The sequence below is a fragment of the Erpetoichthys calabaricus genome, chromosome 1 (assembly GCF_900747795.2).
Source record: "Erpetoichthys calabaricus chromosome 1, fErpCal1.3, whole genome shotgun sequence".
Lineage (NCBI taxonomy): Eukaryota > Metazoa > Chordata > Cladistia > Polypteriformes > Polypteridae > Erpetoichthys > Erpetoichthys calabaricus.
This window is the reverse complement of record NC_041394.2, coordinates 101,042,439-101,063,236: the sequence shown is the minus strand read 5'-3', so window position 1 is coordinate 101,063,236 and position 20,798 is coordinate 101,042,439. Positions and strand designations below refer to the sequence as shown.

Genomic DNA, 20,798 nt, shown 5'->3' with positions numbered 1-20,798 from the left:
ACACAGCCCAGTTTAACAGACATTTTTCAATCTCACTGAAATATGAACTCAGTTTGTTGTTGAGCTTTAAAAATGTAGGATGGACATCATGCAGTGTGAAGCAGCTCTCATCTTCACCCTCACTCTTTCTCTACCACAATTTAAACTTCTTTATGAATCTAGTTGTCCATATATAGGATATGTGTGTCTTTCCCTCGTAATGATAGACTGAGCTTATTCTGTTAAGAAAACACATCAGCAAGATATGTCAGACATGTTGCCCAATCTGTGTAGTAGGGGCACCCAGGTGTTCTTTCAGGAAAGCACATATATCTGCATAAAGTTTAGCCATGTGATAGCCATTGGACATCAGCATGAAACTGTAGCTGATCATGTGATAATCCACTGTCTTGACAAAGACTTTGAAGCAATTTGTTATTGACAACAATTTAACTACATCCTAAGGCAAAATTAAAGTCTATTGCATAACAAAGTAAAAAAAAAAAGTCATTTTTCAAAATAGAAATTCGTTCAAGGTAATCTTTTTGCACAGTCTTTCTTTATGTGAACTAAAGTTTGGACTTGGTGTGCTAATATTTTTTTTTTACCATTGCTGCAATGTCACCATATAGCAACCATGTAGCATTATAGCATCTAAAGCTGTAAAATGGTGGCATCCATAAGAAAGCTCACAAAATAGCGGTGTCACAAAGTAATATGAACACATGAAAGCAAAAGTGAAATAACATATAGAAATGAAAATAACTGACATTCTGGACATTATATAATTCTCTATTTCGAAACGGATGAAAACGTGAGTAAGTGGAGAGACGAGAAGTTTAAGCTGTTTTTGGTGTGTTATTATTCAATTTACATCTGGATTATATTGCTAGAATATTTATTTTTTAGTTATTTTTTTTTATGACAATGTGCAGGGGCGGCATGGTGGCGCAGTGGGTAGTGCTGCTGCCTCGCAGTTGGGAGACCTGGGTTCGCTTCCCAGGTACTCCCTGCGTGGAGTTTGCATGTTCTCCCCGTGTCTGCGTGGGTTTCCTCCGGGCGCTCCGGTTTCCTCCCACAGTCCAAAGACATGCAGGTTAGGTGGATTGGTGATTCTAAATTGGCCCTAGTGTGTGCTTGGTGTGTTTGTGTGTGTCCTGCAGTGGGTTGGCACCCTGCCCGGGATTGGTTCCTGCCTTGTGCCCTGTGTTGGCTGGGATTGGCTCCAGCAGACCCCCGTGACCTTGTGTTCAGATTCAGCGGGTTGGAAAATGGATGGATGGATGGACAATGTGCAGAGAAGTACTGCTTATTTCCTATACATTTAGAGATAAGTTTGGTAGTTTTTCACAGTCATGGTGTAAATTAGCTTGCCATAAGAAATTGTGTTCTTAAGTGAACCATTTTCTTTTGAATTGTAAAAACCACAGTGCTTGTTCTTGATGTTTAAAATGTCATCTAAAATGGTCCATACGAAAAAATAACAGCCTTAAAACTTACCCAATATATTTATTTTCAATATAAGAATGTTCTCTATTGATCTGTGTTGAGGTTGCAAGATTCTGCATGCTGTTCACCTTACAACCCTCTATGGCAACCGTTCACCCCATGGGCATCATTCTCTGTAGTTGGTTATACAATACTACAAGTGACGTTTTTCTTTTCACAGTAAATCAAACAATTAAGGTAACATTTTTCTCAGAATTTAGAGAAATAATTTATACTTACCCATCAACACTACCAGTCACACTAATTTGGAATCACAAATTCACCTAGCCAACTTGACTTTGGGGATGTAGGAGAAAACCCTATGCTCATTCAGGGAGAATGTACAAATCTCCACACTGGCAACAACCAGACATGAGAATCAAACCCAAAATATGAGATCTGTGAAATGGCAGCACTATGACTACAATGCCTTGCTGCTCTATTAAAAAAACAGAGCTGGTCAATCCATTAGGCGTTATCTAAGAGGCACCATTTATTTATGTACTGTATTTGTTTGAAACACTCAGCTCCTTTCTTTACTGCGTAAGTATTGTAACCTGCTGGGTGCCGTTTATGAAAGTGTGTTCCTTAAAGTCGTTTGTACTACTGAAGGGGTGCACGCTCTGGGTCATCAAAGTCTAATAACACTAACTACTCACTATGGACAACGAGGGGCAACATCCATCCATCCCGCATAATGCTCCAAATGGGCTATGTCTGACACTGAAAAGAATTGTTCATGTAAGCAGTATTCAGTTTGTAAGTAAATCACATTTCCAATGCTAATACTATTTTTCACTTTCAGTAGAGAACATTGACTATCTTGGATAATATTTGGACCTACAGTAGGCTTCAGAAATTAGTGATCAGCAATATTTTTTCTTTTACTCTTACGTAACAAGTAGTTGTACTTTGAAAAGTGAGCATCATAATCTCATGGATCACCTTTCTGTTGAATTTCAAATGAGTTGTTCACATTAAAACTAGCCTTCAAAGTATCACAGTTACCAGAAGGGGGTCAGTGAAGCTTTTTAATTTTATTTTTACATCTTGGATGCACACATTTTCAATGCATTTTTAAAGAAAGGCAGCTTTGCACATGTGCTGTGTTTGTACTATTTTACTGTTATTTATATGAAAACTCCACTCACAATGGTTGCCTTGAACAGACAAGTGAAGAGAATTCCTTATCTTAAATAACAATCTTCTTCTATTTCTTTCGGCTGCTCCAGTTAGGGGAGGCCACAGCGGATCATCTTCTTCCATATCTTTCTGTCCTCTGCATCTTGTTCTGTTACCCCCATCACCTGCATGTCCTCTCTCACCACATCCATAAACCTTCTCTTAGGCCTTCCTCTTTTCTTCTTGCCTGGCAGCTCTATCCTTAGCATCCTCCTCCCAATATATTCAGCATCTCTCCTCTGCATATGTCCAAACCAATGCAATACCAAGAATCTACAGTAGTATAAAATATATTTCTTCCAATTTCCATTTTTTGCTAGAAACTTTTCCTTTAAAATCCCAGAAAGCAAATTTTCTGAAACTGATACCATTGTTGCTTCAAAGTGAAAATAAGTTTTAAGGGTTTTTTTTTTTACATTTTTCACTGGTGTTCTATAGACACCATTTTAAACTGCAAGAACAAGAATTATCCATCCATCCATTTTCCAACCCGCTGAATCCGAACACAGGGTCACGGGGGTCCGCTGGAGCCAATCCCAGCCAACACAGGGCACAAGGCAGGGAACCAATCCCAGGCAGGGTGCCAACCCACCGCAGGACACACACAAACACACCCACACACCAAGCACACACTTTATATTTATTATAATTTATGAAAATTGCTTCACTTAATAATGCAATTTGCCCATGGTAAATTAATGTATACCATGATTGTGGAAAAAATAACTTTGTCTTCAAAAATACAGAACCTCTCATTTATGGACATTCGGGTCACTGTCACCTTTTCATACTTGAAATGGGAGACACCTGGTGAAGCTTCCATAGAAGTAAAGGAGAAAGTGATGCCCATTTGTAATATTTTGTTATTCTGAAATGAGCTGAATGTTATTTGTTGCAGTCACCCGGGGGAATGACAGGCTGAAACTGCAACAGATTTTTGGGGTGACAGACCCGTCTGTCCCAGTCTACTTGAAGGATTTAACAAAAATGACACATGATGGTGTTCAAAAAACAAAAATGCTGCCCCTGTAACACTTGGGCTAGTTTAGCCAAAATGTCAAGATGACGCCATTCTTCTTAGCTTTTTTGAACCAGAAGTGATGCCTGGTGGTCTCGCTTTTATGGCACAGGGGCTGGAATGGGCGGAGTCAATTGCCCTCACTAGGCAGATTCTCTGCACTGTGGAGGAAGAAGAAGACAGGGCAGTTAGCGGCAGTGCCTCCTCTCAGCCCTGGCTGGTAGCACATGCCCAGGAAGAACTTAGAGGATGACCCTCTGCATGTATGACATTGTTGATGTTTATGTCTGCCCCTTTTTCTTTGGCTTGATTCTTAAACAGCTTGTCAACATAATTCCTAGACAAGCCCACAGTGGCATCTGTGTTTCTTTTATATTTTACATAGTTTCTCCTTATTATTTCTAATTTCCATTCAGTATTCATTTAGAAATTAATTTTTATAATTGTTTTGTTTGTGCTTTGCACTTGGGGTGGTGCATATCTGAAATATTACCACTTCTTTTGCATAACAGCAGTTGCTATAGATGCAACCATTGTTCCTGGGAGCATTTCTGTGTGAAATTTTATTATTATCGTTAATGTTATTTTAAGAATAAGTGCTGCCTCAAAGACACACTCAGACTCAGCTTCTAGAGGAGAGCAAACAATCACTAGTGAAGAAATTCTTGAGCAATGTAATAATAAAAAAATTCAGGAATCAACATTTGGACTTATTACTTTGTTTTGTTTTTCAAGTTTAGGTATCCCTGCCTCTTCCTTAACACCCACTTGGTCCACTATAAAAATGATAATCGACCTAGTGTTGATTTCTATGACTTGTAAAATAAAATAAACTGTGTTTTACTATTTATTTAATATACACAACAATCCAGTTATGACAGTAATGATAAAATCGCATTCCTGGCTTTTTGTGTGACCCGACAAAAATAATTTAACCTTTCTCTGCTCCAGTTTTATTAATATGTCTCTCGTTCTATGTGTTCTAGCAATATGTAGTGACATATTTTGCAATGTGGAAGAGAGGGCACCCTCTGTTAATGGGCATGTCTGCATATCTAGCTTCAGGAGATTTTTACAAGGAAGACCGTAATGTTTTACGTCATCTTGTTATATACTATAAAGGCTTTTGGTGCTCTTTTCTTGTGTAGTTTACCGAAACCTTTGTTACCTTATCACCTTATCAACTCCATTTTATACAGGTCACGTCTTTTTTTTCTGTGTTCTGACTACAGCTGATCTAAGATCAGTTCTTCAAAGGTCATCTCAAATGGCACACACATTTGTGGAAATGATCAAAGAGTAATTTAACAGCCTGCATTTACTCTGATCTTAAAGGCAGAAATTGCTTGTGCAGACCTGACCTGGGTGTCCAAAATGTGCTATGAATTGCTTCCGTAGAATCCATTTCTAAAATGGATTTTCAATTCCTCTTCACACTTCAAGACTCAAAGAATAACATCGATTGTTGCAGATTTCTCTTAAATGAGCACCGCCTAAAATATGTGCACAATAAACGCTATGGTTTTTCTTATAAGCTGTCTGCTCTCCCTTTGCTTTCAGAAAATACAGATTCAAATTAAACCAGATGCTGCGACTTGATGGTGTAATTTAGAGAAAATAGTTTCACAGGGATTCTTTGGCTCATCTGTGACAATTAAGGGTTATTGAAATGATACTGTATCAAGGAAGCATTGCATTGTCACTGTAAAATGGAGGCCTAAAATGCAAATGACATAAAATGTTTAATCATGTACTGTGCTGAATCAGAGCAAAATGACCCAAGAGCTCTTAAATGTAATTAAGAGGAATCTAAAGAAAGGCAGGATGCAAACACATACAGCAAATAAAAGAGTCCAGCTTTCACTATGTAAGTGGGATGGCATGTCTACTTACTCACACTGTCATAGGTCCAGGGATCTAGAGCCAGATTCTGTTGAAAGGTTTGGGGTTGTCCTTGATTGTCCCAGAGGAAACTAGCTACCTCTGGGTGTGTTACACTTGTTTTTTGTTTTTATGCATTTATTCATTTTTTTAAGAATACATTTAAAAGATCAGACACTCAGAATTGATTCTTGCCCAGCTGTTTTATGCTAATACCGGTTAACTGAATATCACTCTGGCACCCCAATGGGATGAGGGAATAAACTTTGCCCATGCTAGCCTCCAGGTGTAATTTCCTTAATCAGGTACCCTCTTGAAAATTTCCAACAGCTTGGCTATAACCTCCAGCAGCACTCCCTCACCCACACTGACTTACAGAAAGGTTGATTTCTTAACAGCATAAGTTTCTCTGAAATGCAGCCACTGGTTCACCCTTTGCCCGTTTTTCCCATTTGATCTGTCTTATGCTCCTGACAATCCTTTATACACTGGGCAACCCATCATATATGCAGTTTATGTAGAATACAGAGTACATTACTAACATATAGCACTGACCAGAATATAGAAAAAAATTATTACCAGGCCTTATACATTAAGTAAAATAGTCAATTATGTTAATCACAGGTAACACACATCTATTAGTTCATGTGAATCCCAGTTTAACAACTAATTAGAATTGACCATGATATCTTGAAGTAGCAGCTTGAACATCTGGTGGGGCTTAAAGGGGCTGCTCTTAACTGGTTCAGGTTATATCTTACTGGTAGACACTTTTCATTGTCTTTCAAATCCTGTTTTTTGTCTCACTGCTCCTGTTAAATGTGGTGTTCCTCAGGGATCCCTTTTGGGTCCTATTTTATTTTCTATTTATCTTCATCTTATAGGAGCTATTTTTAGGAAATATAATATTTCATTTCACTGTTATGCTGATAATACACAAGTTTATGTTGCTGTTTGTAACTCTGCAATCAATCAGCTGCACAATTGTCTTTCTGAACTAAGATCCTGGATGGCTGATAATTTTCTTCATCCCAATCAAAATAAAATGGAAGTGCTGATAACTGGTCCTCCTACCAAAAGCTCAAACTGGTTTTGAACTTCTTGGCTCTTTTGCTAACTTTCTCAGACCTCAAGTTCGTAATCTAGGTGTCATTTTTGACAGTAACCTCTCGATTGACAAACAGATTAACTCTGTAGTAAAGAGATGTTTTTTCCAGCTTCGACTTTTAGCTAATGTCAAACCTTTTTTTAAACTCCTAGGAATCTTGAGAAAGCTATTCATGCTTTTATCTTTTCTCGGCTTGATTACTGTAACCCATTGTATTCTGGGATCAGCAAATCCCCGATAACGCAGGTTGCAGTTGGTTCAGAATACTGCTGCCCGTTTTTTGGTTGGGGCAAGAAAGTTTGATTCTGTTTTTCCATTAACTTTTTCACACTGGCTGCTTGTTAATTTCAGAACTGACTTTAACATTTGGTTGCTAGTTTTTAAATCGTTACATGGGTATGCTCCTGTCTATTTTTCTGAATTGTGTGCTTTACACCAGCCATCTAGAGTGCTTAGATCTTCTGGTCAGTTGTCTCTTATGGTCCCTCGTACTAAGTGTAAAACTAAAGGGGACAGGACTTTTGCAGCTGCTGCACTTTGCCTGTGGAACTCTTTACCTAATTACATTAAGGAGTCAACTTCAACTGAACTTTTAAAACTAGATTGAAGATCCATTTCTATTCTCTAGTTTTCAGTGACCTTCGCTGATACTGATGGTTGCCCTACTCTCAGTCATCTTCTTTCTTTTCTTTAACTCACCGCTGGCTGTATTTCATTTCATTGTACTTTATTTCTATATATTTTATTTATGTTCATTGTATGTTTTAATTTAAAGCACTCTGGCTACAGAATTACTGATGTTGTTTTAATTGTGCTCGATAAATAAATTGACAGTGGAATGCAACACATCCGTGCCTCCCTTTATATTTTTACTAACAGTAACATAACATTGCCTATCTCTCTCTTTCTTTACTCTTTCCCCTACCAAGAAACTCAACCTAACCCACCAAAGCTTAGTAAACTGTGATACCTCTCACGATCTTCAAAAATTAACTTCTAGTTTTAGAGTCAGCCTTGGTGAAACCCACAAAGCTACACAGCCTTCAGCATCTTTGTTGTTTCACAGAAATTAAAATTTTACATTTTTCTTCTTCCATTCCACAAAGTCCTTCCGAAACCTTTGCTATGTGCCATATGAGTACACAAATAGCTGCCCAATGCTTCTAAACAAAAACAGATTGATGAAACCATTCATTTGTGGACTGTCATAAAGCTCATTTTAATGTTCCCCTTTCTAGCCTTCTTTCATCTTTCATTTGTAGGAGCACTCACTGAGGCATCACTGATCCATTCCAATGTGGAACAAAATAGCCATAATATTTAATTGTGTTTTTTTACAAGGATAAAGGTAAACTTTAAATAAAATAAGCAAACACAACCTACCATTCTGGGGTAATAAGACAGCTGTTTTGTTTGCTGCTCGCCACATAGAGTAACCTGTTTACTCCTCCACTTTAAAAAACAAACGAAATCACACATAAATATTCCATTTACCCTTTGTTCTCACAATGTGTGGTATAGCGTGTCCGCGGCTTATAAGAAAAGGCCAGTTTTTAAATAAATAATCACCGCAGGCTTATAGAGGGGGCATGGTAGTGTGGCTGGAGCAGTTCTCGGATGCGACGTGGTGTGTTCATTTCTTCTCTTAAGTGCACAGGTGAGGAATCGTCCATATCTGTAATTGATGCCGGGAGCTACTAATCGCCACACCTGTGCCATGTCCCCATTATAGATAGGAGAAGCGCGAGTGCGGAGGGGAGAAAAAAAAAAGAAAGAAAGAAAATAGAGAATGGAGGTTAGAGGAAGAAAGAGAAAGCTGGGCGTGAGTGAGTGAGTGAGCAAGCGAAAGCAGGCTCGCTGTAAGAAGGACAGGCAGCTGGGAGAAGTGAGCCCTAGCGTGGTGTTTGGCCGGCACCGTGAGGCAGATGGATTGAGTTTTACAGAGGAGCAGGAGTGACCACAATTGAGAACGGCTTGCCACGTAAGACCAGGAAGACAGTGGATCGGAACCCCAGCGTGAGCGCCCTCGGCCGTTGGTGGAACCCAAATCTCAGTCCGGGAAAGTTGACGTACGGAGCCAGAGGATGCAAGGCAACCAGACGTGGAGAAAGTCAGCTGTAGGTAGGGCGACTCCCCTGGTGCAGAGCCCAGATGGGAGAAGCAGGGGAGCCGCCAGCTAAGGAAGGCACTGGGTTTTGTATTTAAGGACTGCTTCCAGCCATTGTTTTAACCTCATTTTAGTTTTGCATTTTAACCTCCACATTTTCACTGTTTTTAATGGATTATTTATTCAATGATGTTTGGAGCACTGCACTATTTATTTGGATACTTGTTTTGTTGTTTGTAGTAAAAACACTTTTGCACCTTTCCCCTTGCTTTGTTGGTTGACCAGCTCATCCGGTTACATTACCGACAGTGTCGGGTTCAAGAGGTCCCAAAAAGTAAGAGGGAGCATGGAGCAAGAACCCGCATCATCACACAATAGTGCACATTTCTTGCTGAAAAAAAAGTTTACAGTAAATAGTCTTAACTAAGAGTGGTCAATTTACTGCACAGAAGCATTCTCTGAGACCAGCTCAATGGTCAGTTGAGTTCATTCATGTTCTTGTCACAAGTCTCATATCCTTCTATTTAGACAGACTCGGCTATCCTTGAGGGCGGACCTCCACCTGCATCCCAAAACAGAGACGTAGAGAGAAAATCCTCTTCTCAAATATATTAAAACAATTTAATGAGGTCAACAATGCATGATCTTTGGTGTTTCTTTCCACTGCTTAAGCTGTTTTTAAATTATCTGGTAGTATGGTGTTATGTGATAGTGAGAGCTGCTAGTGTATGCTAACTGGTGGTGTGTGATGTGGGGGTTAGGTGAAGAGGTTGTGCTGTGTTATTCAGGAAAAGTGAAATAGGGCACATTACACACCACTTTCTTACAAAATATATATTTTAACTCTTTATATCTCACATACATACATACTCACAGGCTGCTGCTTCACCTCCTGAGGCCACAGGTTCAACACGCCCTCGACCCTCTGCAGTTTGCATATCAGGAGAAGGTGGGAGCAGAGGATGCCATCATCTATATGCTACACCGATCCCTCTCTCACTTGGACAGAGGCAGTGGTGCTGTAAGAATTATGTTTCTAGACTTCTCTAGTGCCTTCAACACAATCCAACCTCTGATCCTTAGGGACAAGCTGACAGAGATGGGAGTAGATCCATACCTGGTGGCATGGATCGTGGACTATCTTAAAGACAGACCTCAGTATGTGCGTCTTGGGAACTGCACGTCTGACATTGTGGTCAGCAGCACAGGAGCGCCACAGGGGACTGTACTTTCTCCGGTTCTGTTCAGCCTATATACATCGGACTTCCAATACAACTCGGAGTCCTGCCACGTGCAAATGTTCGCTGACGACACTGCTATCGTGGGCTGCATCAGGAGTGGGCAGGAGGAGGAGTATAGGGACCTAATCAATGACTTTGTTAAATGGTGTGACTCAAACCACCTACACCTGAACACCAGCAAAACCAAGGAGCTGGTGGTGGATTTTAGGAGGCCCAGACCCTCATGGACCCCGTGATCATCAGAGGTGACTGTGTGCAGATGGTGCAGACCTATAAATACCTGGGAGTGCAGCTGGATGATAAATTAGACTGGAGTGCCAATACTGATGCTCTGTTTAAGAAAGGACAGAGCTGGTTATACTTCCTTAGAAGGCTGGCGTCCTTCAACATCTGCAATAAGATGCTGCAGATGTTCTATCAGACGGTTGCAGCAAGCGCCCTCTTCTACGCGGTGGTGTGCTGGGGAGGCAGCATTAAGAAGAAAGACGCCTCACGCCTGGACAAACTGGTGAGGAAGGCAGGCTCTATTGTTGGCATGGAGCTGGACAGTTTAACATCTGTGGCAGAGCGACGGGCGCTAAGCAGGCTCCTATCAATTATGGAGAATCCACTGCATCCACTAAACAGTGTCATCTCCAGACAGAAGAGCAGCTTCAGCAACAGACTGCTGTCACTGTCCTGCTCCACTGACAGACTGAGAAGATCATTCCTCCCCCAAACTATGCGACTCTTCAATTCCACCCCTTGGGTAAACGTTAACATTATAAAAGGTTATTGTCTGTTTTTTACCTGCATTATTATCAATCTTTAATTAAATATTTTTTTTTTTGTATCAGTATGCTGCTGCTGGAGAATGTGAATTTCCCCTTGGGATTAATAAAGTATCTATCTATCTATCTATCTATCTATCTATCTATCTATCTATCTATCTATCTATCTATCTATCTATCTATCTATCTATCTATCTATCTATCTATCTATCTATCTATCTATCTATCAGTTATATAATTAAATTAGCATTTTGCACTGTCTCAAACAGAAAAAGAGGGTTTGTTGTGATTTTCTGGGAGTGTTGATAAGAATGCCTCTTTCTGTTGTGTAGACTCAAATTGTGTTGGTTTGTAATTGATTTACCTTTAGATAGGTGAGTTCCATCTTGCTGTTATATCAGCATATGGTTGTAGTTGCATTTTACTGAAAATGCTGTGCTTCTTGTGAACATTAGGGTACCCTCATGAGGCAACCTCAAAGCCAAATAATACCAGGGATGCCTAAGAAACATAATAAAAAGTGTCTGTTGAATATATACAGTAAACACACAAGGACTGAATATGTACTGCATATAAAAGTTTAAGGTAACACCCAAGGTGCCTCTGAGTTACCACACCTAGTTAAAAGGTCAGGAAAACACCAAGTCAACTGTCCATTGCAAAAGGTTCCATATACAAGTTAAAAGGTCTCCTTTATGCTATGTATGAGTCTGAACTAAGTATTTCTAGAACATCTCCCTGTGAAAGATGAATGTTCTCTTCGTTCCCTTGTACTAATCCTTGTCTAAGAAGTTAAGCAGAAGTAAGCTTTAAAAACATGCTTTGCTGAGCAAACAGAAAAATATTTGTACAAAGGACTCAAGGTCTAAGCATTCCACACATGAGACTGCCTTATCACGTTTTCCCTTAGTTTACATCTGAATGCCATAACAAAGGGGCCAAGAAATCAAGTTGCACAAGGGGCATTGAAGGGGCTCAAGGATTATGTATAATAAAGTGTCGACTGTTGCATTTCATAATGATATTAAATCATGCATTCTAGGGGTATAAAAACTTTGCCCCACCCAACAGACGGGGTTCAGAAGAGCCCTGACGCTGTCATGTAAAATTGATTGCCTGTTTTTCTGAAACTCTGCTCACTGTGATGATGAGAAAATAAAGCTGCTATATGACCACACCTGCTGTCTTGTCTGGTGTCTTCGTCCACATCCCACAGTCGGAAATGATTAAACCTCACCATCAAGTCTCATTTATAAGGTCAGGTACTGCTAGGGCTCTTGTTGCTCTGATCTCTGCTCTAAACCTACACTCCTGGGATCTCAGTCACATACACACACACACACATATATGATCAAATCCTGTTATAGCAAGTACCGGAGTACCAAATTTTCAGAATAACAAATACTTTTTGTTAGCCGGACAAACATTCATGCAAAATCATGTTTAGTGAATTTTGTTTTTAAAAAATGTAAATTTCAGTATAACAAATGTTTTTTCAACCTAAAATGGCCATCCAAGATACAAATGTAATGCAGAAAATATGTAATGCCACACCTATACTTTCGCAGAGTCTTGGGAACCCTGCAACAGGCTATCTCTTTCTAATTTGACCAAAAGAAAGAGAGTCTGTTATGAAATTTCCAGTCTCGGGCAGTCTCGGTGAGGCTCGTTGAGAATGTAGATGTGTGACATCATAAAAGTATACCTGAACTCAGTGCTCCACGAAGTGCCCATGTGGGTAGTTGTGTTGGGTGTGGATACTGTAATGTTCGAATTTCATTGCGCTTCTCAAAGTTTTCTTTGTAATGAAATAAAAAAGTGAGAAATGGTGTCAGTTTACACTGAAAAAATAACATTATGTCTCATTTTCATTCTGTTTTCATATCTGTTTTTATATTAAAAAAGTTATATCTAACATCTCATTTTCAAATAAAATATTTTTTACAGTTTAAGAAGCGCTGTTTTTTATATAGGTATTGTCAAGCTTGGGTCACAGAGTTGCACAAAAGATAGTTCAAGTTTCCAAGGAAAATACAGATACTTTTTTACTGTATAGAGAGGGCAGAAACAGTCTCAAGACTTTATTCAAAATAGGATCTGTTACTTCAGAACTCAAGCACATGAAATAGGAGCCGCGTCAATCATCCTGCTTTCAGATTAGAAGAACACCAGCGGCTTGTGACAGACCAGGAGAGTGTGAAGAAGAGCAGGTCAAAGCCCAGTGTTAAATGTTCTTAACATCGTCCGACAATCACATTACATAGTAAGCCTGATCTTGCAGAGGACAACCAACTGCTTTGCCCTTGGTTTACTGTTTACCATATGAAGCAGAGCAGCTATGGAGCTGTCCTTGCACAGCTGACATTAGAGATGGGGAATCGGCTGCAACCCCAGACGCAATAGTATACATATTTTTTCCGTATATGTTATAATGAAATTTCTGATTCCACCTATGTATATATATATATATATATAGGTGATTCGAACTCAATGTCCCCGACCTCCCTCAGGATGTGGTCGAAGTTCTGACAGAGGTGGGAGTTGAAGCTACTTCTGACAGGGGACTCTGCCAGACGTTCCCAGCAGACCCTCACAATACGTTTGGGCCTACCAGGCCTGACCGCCATCCTCCCCCACTAATGATGCGAACTCACTACCAGGTGGTGATCATTTGACAGCTCCGCCCCTCTCTTCGCCCGAGTGTCCAGGACATGTGGCCACAAGTCTGATGACATGACCATGAAGTTGATCATCGAACTGAGGCCTAGGGTGTCCTGGTGCCAGGTACACATATGGACACCCCTATGCCTGAACATGGTGTTCGTTATGGACAATCCGTGACGAGCACAGAAGTCCAATAACAAAACACCACTCGGCTTCAGATCAGGGGGGCCATTCCTCCCAATCATGCCCTTCTAGGTCTCACTGTCATTGCCCACGTGAGCATTTAAATCTCCCAGCAGAACAAGAGAGTCCCCAGCAGGTGCGCCCTCTATCACCCCCTGCAGGGACTCCAAAAAAGGTGGGTACTCCAGACTGCTGTTTGGTGCTTACAAACAACAGTTAGGACCCGTCCCCCCACCCAAAGGCGGAGGGAGGCTAGCCTCTCATCTACCAGGGTGAACCCCAATGAACAGGCTCCAAGTCAGAGGGCAATAAGTATGCCCACACTTGCTCGGCGCCTCTCACTGGGAGCAACTCCAGAGTGGTAGAGAGTCCAGCCCCTCTCAAGGAGACTGGTTCTAGAGTCCACACTGTGCGTCGAGGTAAGCCTGACTATATTTAGCCGGAACTTCTCAACCTCGCACACTAGCTCAGGCTCCTTCCCCATCAGAGAGTTGACATTCCACGTCCCAAGAGCCAGATTTTGTAGCCGAGGATCGGACCGCCAAGGTCCCCACCTCGGCCACCACCCAACTCACACTGCACCCAACCTCCTTGGCTCCTCCTATGGGTGGTGAGCCCATGGGAAGGGGGACCCAAGTTGCCTCTTCGGGCTGTGTCCAACCGAGCCCCATGGGTGCAGGCCCGGCCACCAGGCGCTCATCATCACCTCCACTGCCTGGCTCCTGAGGGGGGCACCGGAGACACCATCCAATGATTGTATGCATCATAAGGAGATATTCTGAACCGCTTTTTGTCACGTCCCTCGCTTAGGACCAGTTTGCCTTGGGTGACCCTACCAGGGGCATAAAGAACCCGACAACAGAGCTCCCAGGATCAAATTAATATTTTAACTCTGTATTTGATACACCTAATAATAATAGGCACCTCATTGTTAAGGAACTCAGCCCAAAAAAATTTAGTCCAATATCAAAAATACTTATTAATGTTTGTGAACATTATAAACAAAGAGAAAAACATTCAAAAATGATTCCAGTGCTTTGCTTAATTTAGGACTAAATTTATTAATAATTATTTAAGCTTTAGATGAATGAATCAGATAAAAAAAAATAAACTGGTAGCAGAAGGCTACTTTAGAATTCAGTTAATTCAATACTCACAGTGTGGCTGTATCAGTCTGACTAGTTATTTTATGAAAGAACTAGCCAAAGTATTATATTTTATACTGTATTTATTACATACACTAAATGACATATGCTGTTGAAGTATTTTATATCATTATTATTGCACATACGTTTTAAATAAGCTAATAAGCCAATATCAAAATAATAAGGAATCTCTAAGGTCCCACTGAAGAGTGTTCATATTTGAGAAAGTCATTACTGCCCACAGGCAATCCATATATAAAGTCAATCCCCAACTGGCCTTCAGCAGACCATGGCTACAGCTTATGGAGTCTCAATCATGGCACACTGAATGCAAGTAAACTCAGCAGGTCCTCACCGATAACCCATATATTCAGTAGAAAATCAAATTATTGATACTATTTTATGTATTACATGAAAAAATATTAAATTGGTAAGAGGCTAGCAAAGGCATATATATGATTCAGCATACCATACAGTATTGTGGTAGCAACAATAGATACTTATCTAAAGTTTTTTACTGACATTGAGTCCCACACTGACTATTTTCATTGAATTTCGTTGAATTTCATTAATGGTCTCAGAATTAGTATATTAATGTATCATTACTGTATCACACCTGTGGTCTCAAGCCCCAGTTCCCTGGACTGTGTGTCACTACTGATTAAGTGAGGAGGGAGTTGGGAAAACTTGTATAAACAAGCCTTCAGGGCCAGATGGAATCAGCCCCATGGTGATGAAAACATTTGCCAGACAGCTCTGTTGGGTCCTTCAGCACCTGTTCTCCCTTTCCCTGAATTTGCAGAAGGTTTGGAAACATTCTGTGTGGTCCTATTGCCAAAGAAAGGGCATTCCACTGATTCCAAGGACTTCAAACCAGTTGCTCTTACTAAACATGTCATGAAGACCTTTGAGAGGCTGGTCCTGAAACAGCTCTGACTCCTGGTTTCAGAACATCTGCATCTTCTGCAGTTTGCAAATCAAGCACATATAGTTGTGGAGGATGCTGTCATCTGCATGCTCCACTACACCGACTCCCACTTGACAAAGCTGGTAAAACAATCAAAATAATTTTCTTTTACTTTTCCAGTGCTTTTAACACCATCCAGCCTCATTAACTGGGGAAAAGCTCAATCCTTTGAATCTTGATGCTGCTGGATCTTGGACGACTTGACCAACAGATAGCAGTTTGTGAGGCTGAGGGATTATGTGTAAAAATGGTGGTGTGCAATACTGGAGAACCTTAGGGAACTGTTACGTCTCCCTTCCTGTTTACCATCTACATAACAGACTTCCACCACAATACCAGCGTTTACCATCTACAGAAAATTTTCAGATGATGAGTCAGAGTACAAGAAAGTCGTGGAGGACTTCATCTTGTGGTTCACAAACAACAACCTACAACTCAGCATTAGCAAGATAAAAGAAGTGGTGGTGAACTTCCATCGTGCCAAAAAGCTTCTGAGACCCGTCAACTTTCAGGGGGAGGATGTGTAAATGGTGCAGTGCTACAACTACCTGGGGGTTCATATTAACTATAAACTGGGCTGGTCTGACAACACAGTTGCGCTGAACAAGAATGGCCAGAGCAGACTGTACTTGCTAAGGAGACTCAGGTCTCTTGATGTGCGCAGGAAGCTGCTGAAAATGTTCTACAAGTCCATAGTAGCCGGTATGGTGTTCTATGCTGCATTCTCCTGGAGAAGCAACTTGATCACAAAAGAAGCACAATGCCTTAACATACTTATCAGGAAAGCCTGCTCCATCACTCTTGACACACTGGATTTTTTTGTGAAAAAGAAGTTGATGGCAAAATTGGATGCCATCATGAACAATCTTCACCATCCCCTCCAGGAGGTGCTCACCTGGGGCACTTTTAGCTACTGGTTCATTCCACCATGGTGTACTAAGAAATGCCTCTGGTGGTCTTTTCTGTCCACTACTATCAAGCATTTCAGTGATTCCACCCAATGTACTCATTAGATCTATCTATCTATCTATCTATCTATCTATCTATCTATCTATCTATCTATCTATCTATCTATCTATCTATCTATCTATCTATCTATCTATCTATCTATCTATCTATCTATCTATTGATTGGCTGTATTATCATTCCTGTGAGTCTGTATTCTTGGTTTTTATGTTTCTGCAGATATATGTGTTTGAATTTGATTACATCTTGCCTGAAGAAGGGGCCTGAGTTGCCTCGAAAGCTTGCATATTGTAATCTTTTTAGTTAGCCAATAAAAGGTGTCATTTTGCTTGGCTTTTCTCTACAACATAAAGAAATAAACTTCAGTGTAGTGAATAAAAGCAATTGTAAGCATGCCTTTTTCAGTTATTGTCTAGTTGTTTAAAGAACAGATACAGCAATTCACATACATGCTTCAGTATTCAATAATGTCAATAGCAGCGTTTGGTGATGCCTTTCCAAAGTGAATCCACTTGGAGCCAATTTCATCCTTCCCGTTCTACAAGCAGCAGCGAGGGTAGCCTCTGTGGGGATGAAATGTTGCTGCAAAGGAAGACTAATGAGGTAGTTGATGAAGTTAATTGCACAGCAAGCCACCTTTTAAAATGACTGAATCTCACAACATGGGTTTGCTTTTTGCTTTTTCGTCTTCTTAAAATAACATGGATAAGCTGTTTTTCAATATGTGTGTAATCTCAAGACGTGGATCAATACTAAATATACATTTAACGTGATACTTCATATGCCATTCTCCTGTCTCCATACACAAAGCCTGATAACACATTTGAGGTGCATAACTAAAAATAAGATGTTTTGTTACAGAATCACAAGTGAATAACAATCGTGTAACTCATAATGATTCCTTCACGAGTCAAATGAACGAGAATTGTTACATTAGTTCTCAGTTAATGACTCGTTTATGAATCAAATGAATGAGAGTCTAATTAAATAATAAATAATAATTATTCTTTACATTTATATAGAGCTTTTTCTCACTACTCAAAGCACTCTGCGCAGAGAGGATCCAGGACGCAAACCCATGATCTCCTTACTAATTAGACTGATTCTCAGGTAGTGATTAATCTGTGAATCAATTGAGCCAAGTCTCATGATTCAGGCAGTACCTACGATTGCACTTTAAACATTTATCTGCAAAACAAAAGATGCTGACAACATAAAGCATTAAGGACATTCATGAGCTTTAGTATTCCTGTTGAGCCCCACTGAATCAATTTGTTTATGCTCAGAAATTTGTTCATATGATTCACTAAAAACAGACATTCAAAAAGAATGAATCGTTCGTAAATCACCCCATCAGTACACTTAAGGCATCGTGTCTAAAGGGATAGAAGGGTCTTGTTTGAAGTAATAAGAGAATGATAAATAATCTTTAGCTGAAATTGAAATAGTCAATATTACACGGAGTCTAAAAGAATTTTTTAAGAGTCAAGATTAGTAAAGAGCTGGAATGATCAGAGTTGGCAAGAACCATAAAGAAGAAAAAAACACAAATGTTATCTTGGATCTGAAGGATCTTTTAATTTGGATTACATGCAGAATTTAATAATGTTGAGCTTTTCAAATTATCAATATTCCAATGAAATGAAATCAGACATTTTTCATGAAGCTAAACAAATCACCAATATCATGAGCTGGATAAAATAGCATTTTATGAGTCTGAAAGATCAGGCAATTTGTGAACCTGAAAAGTTCAGGTCATAGAGTGAATGTGTTGATTGTTGTTACAAACCATTATAGCCAGTCGTGTTATTTTAATTACTCATGTTAACAATTTTACAACAACAACAACATGTATTTATATAGCACATTTTCATACAAATAATGTAGCTCAAAGTGCTTTTAGTTACTCTTTCCTATTTATTTAAGCCCAAAATGAATTTCCAGGACAGAACTAGAAACTTCCAGCGTGTAAGTCCACTCAGTTTGATATTACCTCAACATTCTACACAGATGTGTCATTGTGTCTCTTTATGTGATTGCATATCTGTTGCGAGATGTCAGTTTGCCACCTGCTGTTATGATTGACTAGCAGTCATCAACCAAAGAGCCCCATATTTGTAAAGAGCTCAATTGCATGTACGCCACCTGAGTGCAAGTCTGTAGAACAAACGACACTTTAAAAAAGTACAAAAAAGAAGCAGAAAGTGCCATACGTGCATTTTTATGAATGGCCCCCTTTTTTCATAACCGTTGATTTCTGTGGACCAGACAATTTCTTGGCAGGTGTATTTGTGCAAAATGAATGCCTGAAAAAAAAAACCTGTAAAAAGCTGTCATTTCTCCTTTTGAGCTATTCAGCTAACGTCAGCAGGCCCTAAAAAGTAGGACCTTCCTGAAAATAGATAACAATAGATCAGATGGCAGAACGCCATCTCCATAGTGTCTTCAGCTTACGTAAACAGTGGCAAAAATGCTTAAACAAGGAATTTATTCTTCTCCCTAGTACTGTCATCCTCGACCTTAATGAGCAATTAAAAAAGTAAATGGGGAAAAAAAATGAGAATGGGATTTTAATACCCAAATAGTTCTTCTAAGCAATGCTGCTTTCAGCATTTTAAGTACTTCTTTTGCTGAATGTACCAAATTTAATAGTTTTTGATCCCCTTTACACTGGACTGTGCTTTGAGAGATCTGAAAGATGGCAAATTTATGGCCCTCTACTAAAGGCAAATTGGTAAAAAGGTACAAGGGATTGTTCAAGAGGAAACAAGAGGAGTTTAATACAGTCAGGATTTATCAAGTCCTAGTAGAAGTGAATAATTTATGAAAGTCAAACAGATGCCATATTTTAAAAGAACTGTTTTAATGTTATGTTACATAAAATCAATTACAAAATTATAAGCTGTAATGGGTTTTCTGTGGGGAAATAGACATGAAGGAGGTACACCAAAATAAAAATACCTTGCTCAAAGAATACAAGTGATTGCTATTCTTTCACTATACTAGTCAAACAAGATTAAAAGGAAATTCCTAAAGTATCTGTGATATTATTTGATTTGTCAACCTAATGAAGACTGAGAACTGCTGAAATGTCCATCAATGTGATTTTCCAAAATAATAATACTTTTTTGGAATATTCATGAAGCTCTGTTTTAGTTTGACTCAGTTGCCCACAATTGATAAAACTCCCTTACACTACCCTGACGGCTGTGCTGGACTAACTGGAACTTCTTATATCAATATGTGTTCCATCATCTGCAGTTGTGATTTGTCCATCTTTTATCACGATAAATCTGCCTCCATATTGATTTTCTCTTTTGATGTTGTAAAGAGGCTGCTTATTGCCTTTCAAGGTCTGCTTGCTCCCTTGATTATATCCCCCAAAATGGCTTTGTAACATCAGTACTTTGATAAATTCAAATTTTCTTCCAAACTGCTCCTTGTGGCATCTCAAGGATTGTGCCTGGACTCTGCCCCTAGCCCATCCTTGTTTTTGCAGTTTGCCCTGGCTCTCAATATCAGCATCTGTTGGCATCTGCACTCAGCACCAATGCCAGAATACTCACGGCAGCAACTCCTACCAGGAGCCTCTCCAGGAGGGGTTACAACAGTAACGTCGGGAGCTCTGGGTGGCTTTACAGAGGAAACGTGATTTGCAGGGCCCTGGGCCCACAGCTAAGGCAACAATGGGCGATGATTGTTGTGGGGAGGAGTTCTGACAGGCTGAGAGTGATTTTTGACCAGAGCAAATGTTCCACGTGTCTCCAAGCAGCCTGCGAGCCTTCCAACCTTCGCCCCAAGGTGTATAGTGAGTCAATATCGTACCGAAGGAACTTGTCGCAGAGCTCTTCTGGTATCCTGGCCAGCACCATGTTGATGGCAACCTTTTACACTATGTGCTCGATTGGGTCTGCATGGAACCAGCTATGAATTTGATGAAGCAAGTCCTGCAACTGGGCACGGATAGGGCGATCAGGGTCCAGCCACCACAGCCAGAGCTCACATCCCTTAGCTAGGGAGCTCATAGCTAAACAAAGAAGAACTTGCTGCTTCAAGTAATCATAGTCGCCTAGCCTTTCGGGAGGAACATTCTGCAATG

At 40.0% G+C, this 20,798-nt stretch overlaps 1 protein-coding gene across 1 annotated transcript in view; it reads left to right on the top strand.

Annotated features, from left to right (window-relative positions):
- cnih2 (cornichon family AMPA receptor auxiliary protein 2) overlaps nt 1-20,798 on the top strand; it is a 178,280-nt gene that overhangs the window by 114,184 nt on the left and 43,298 nt on the right. The window lies entirely within an intron of this gene.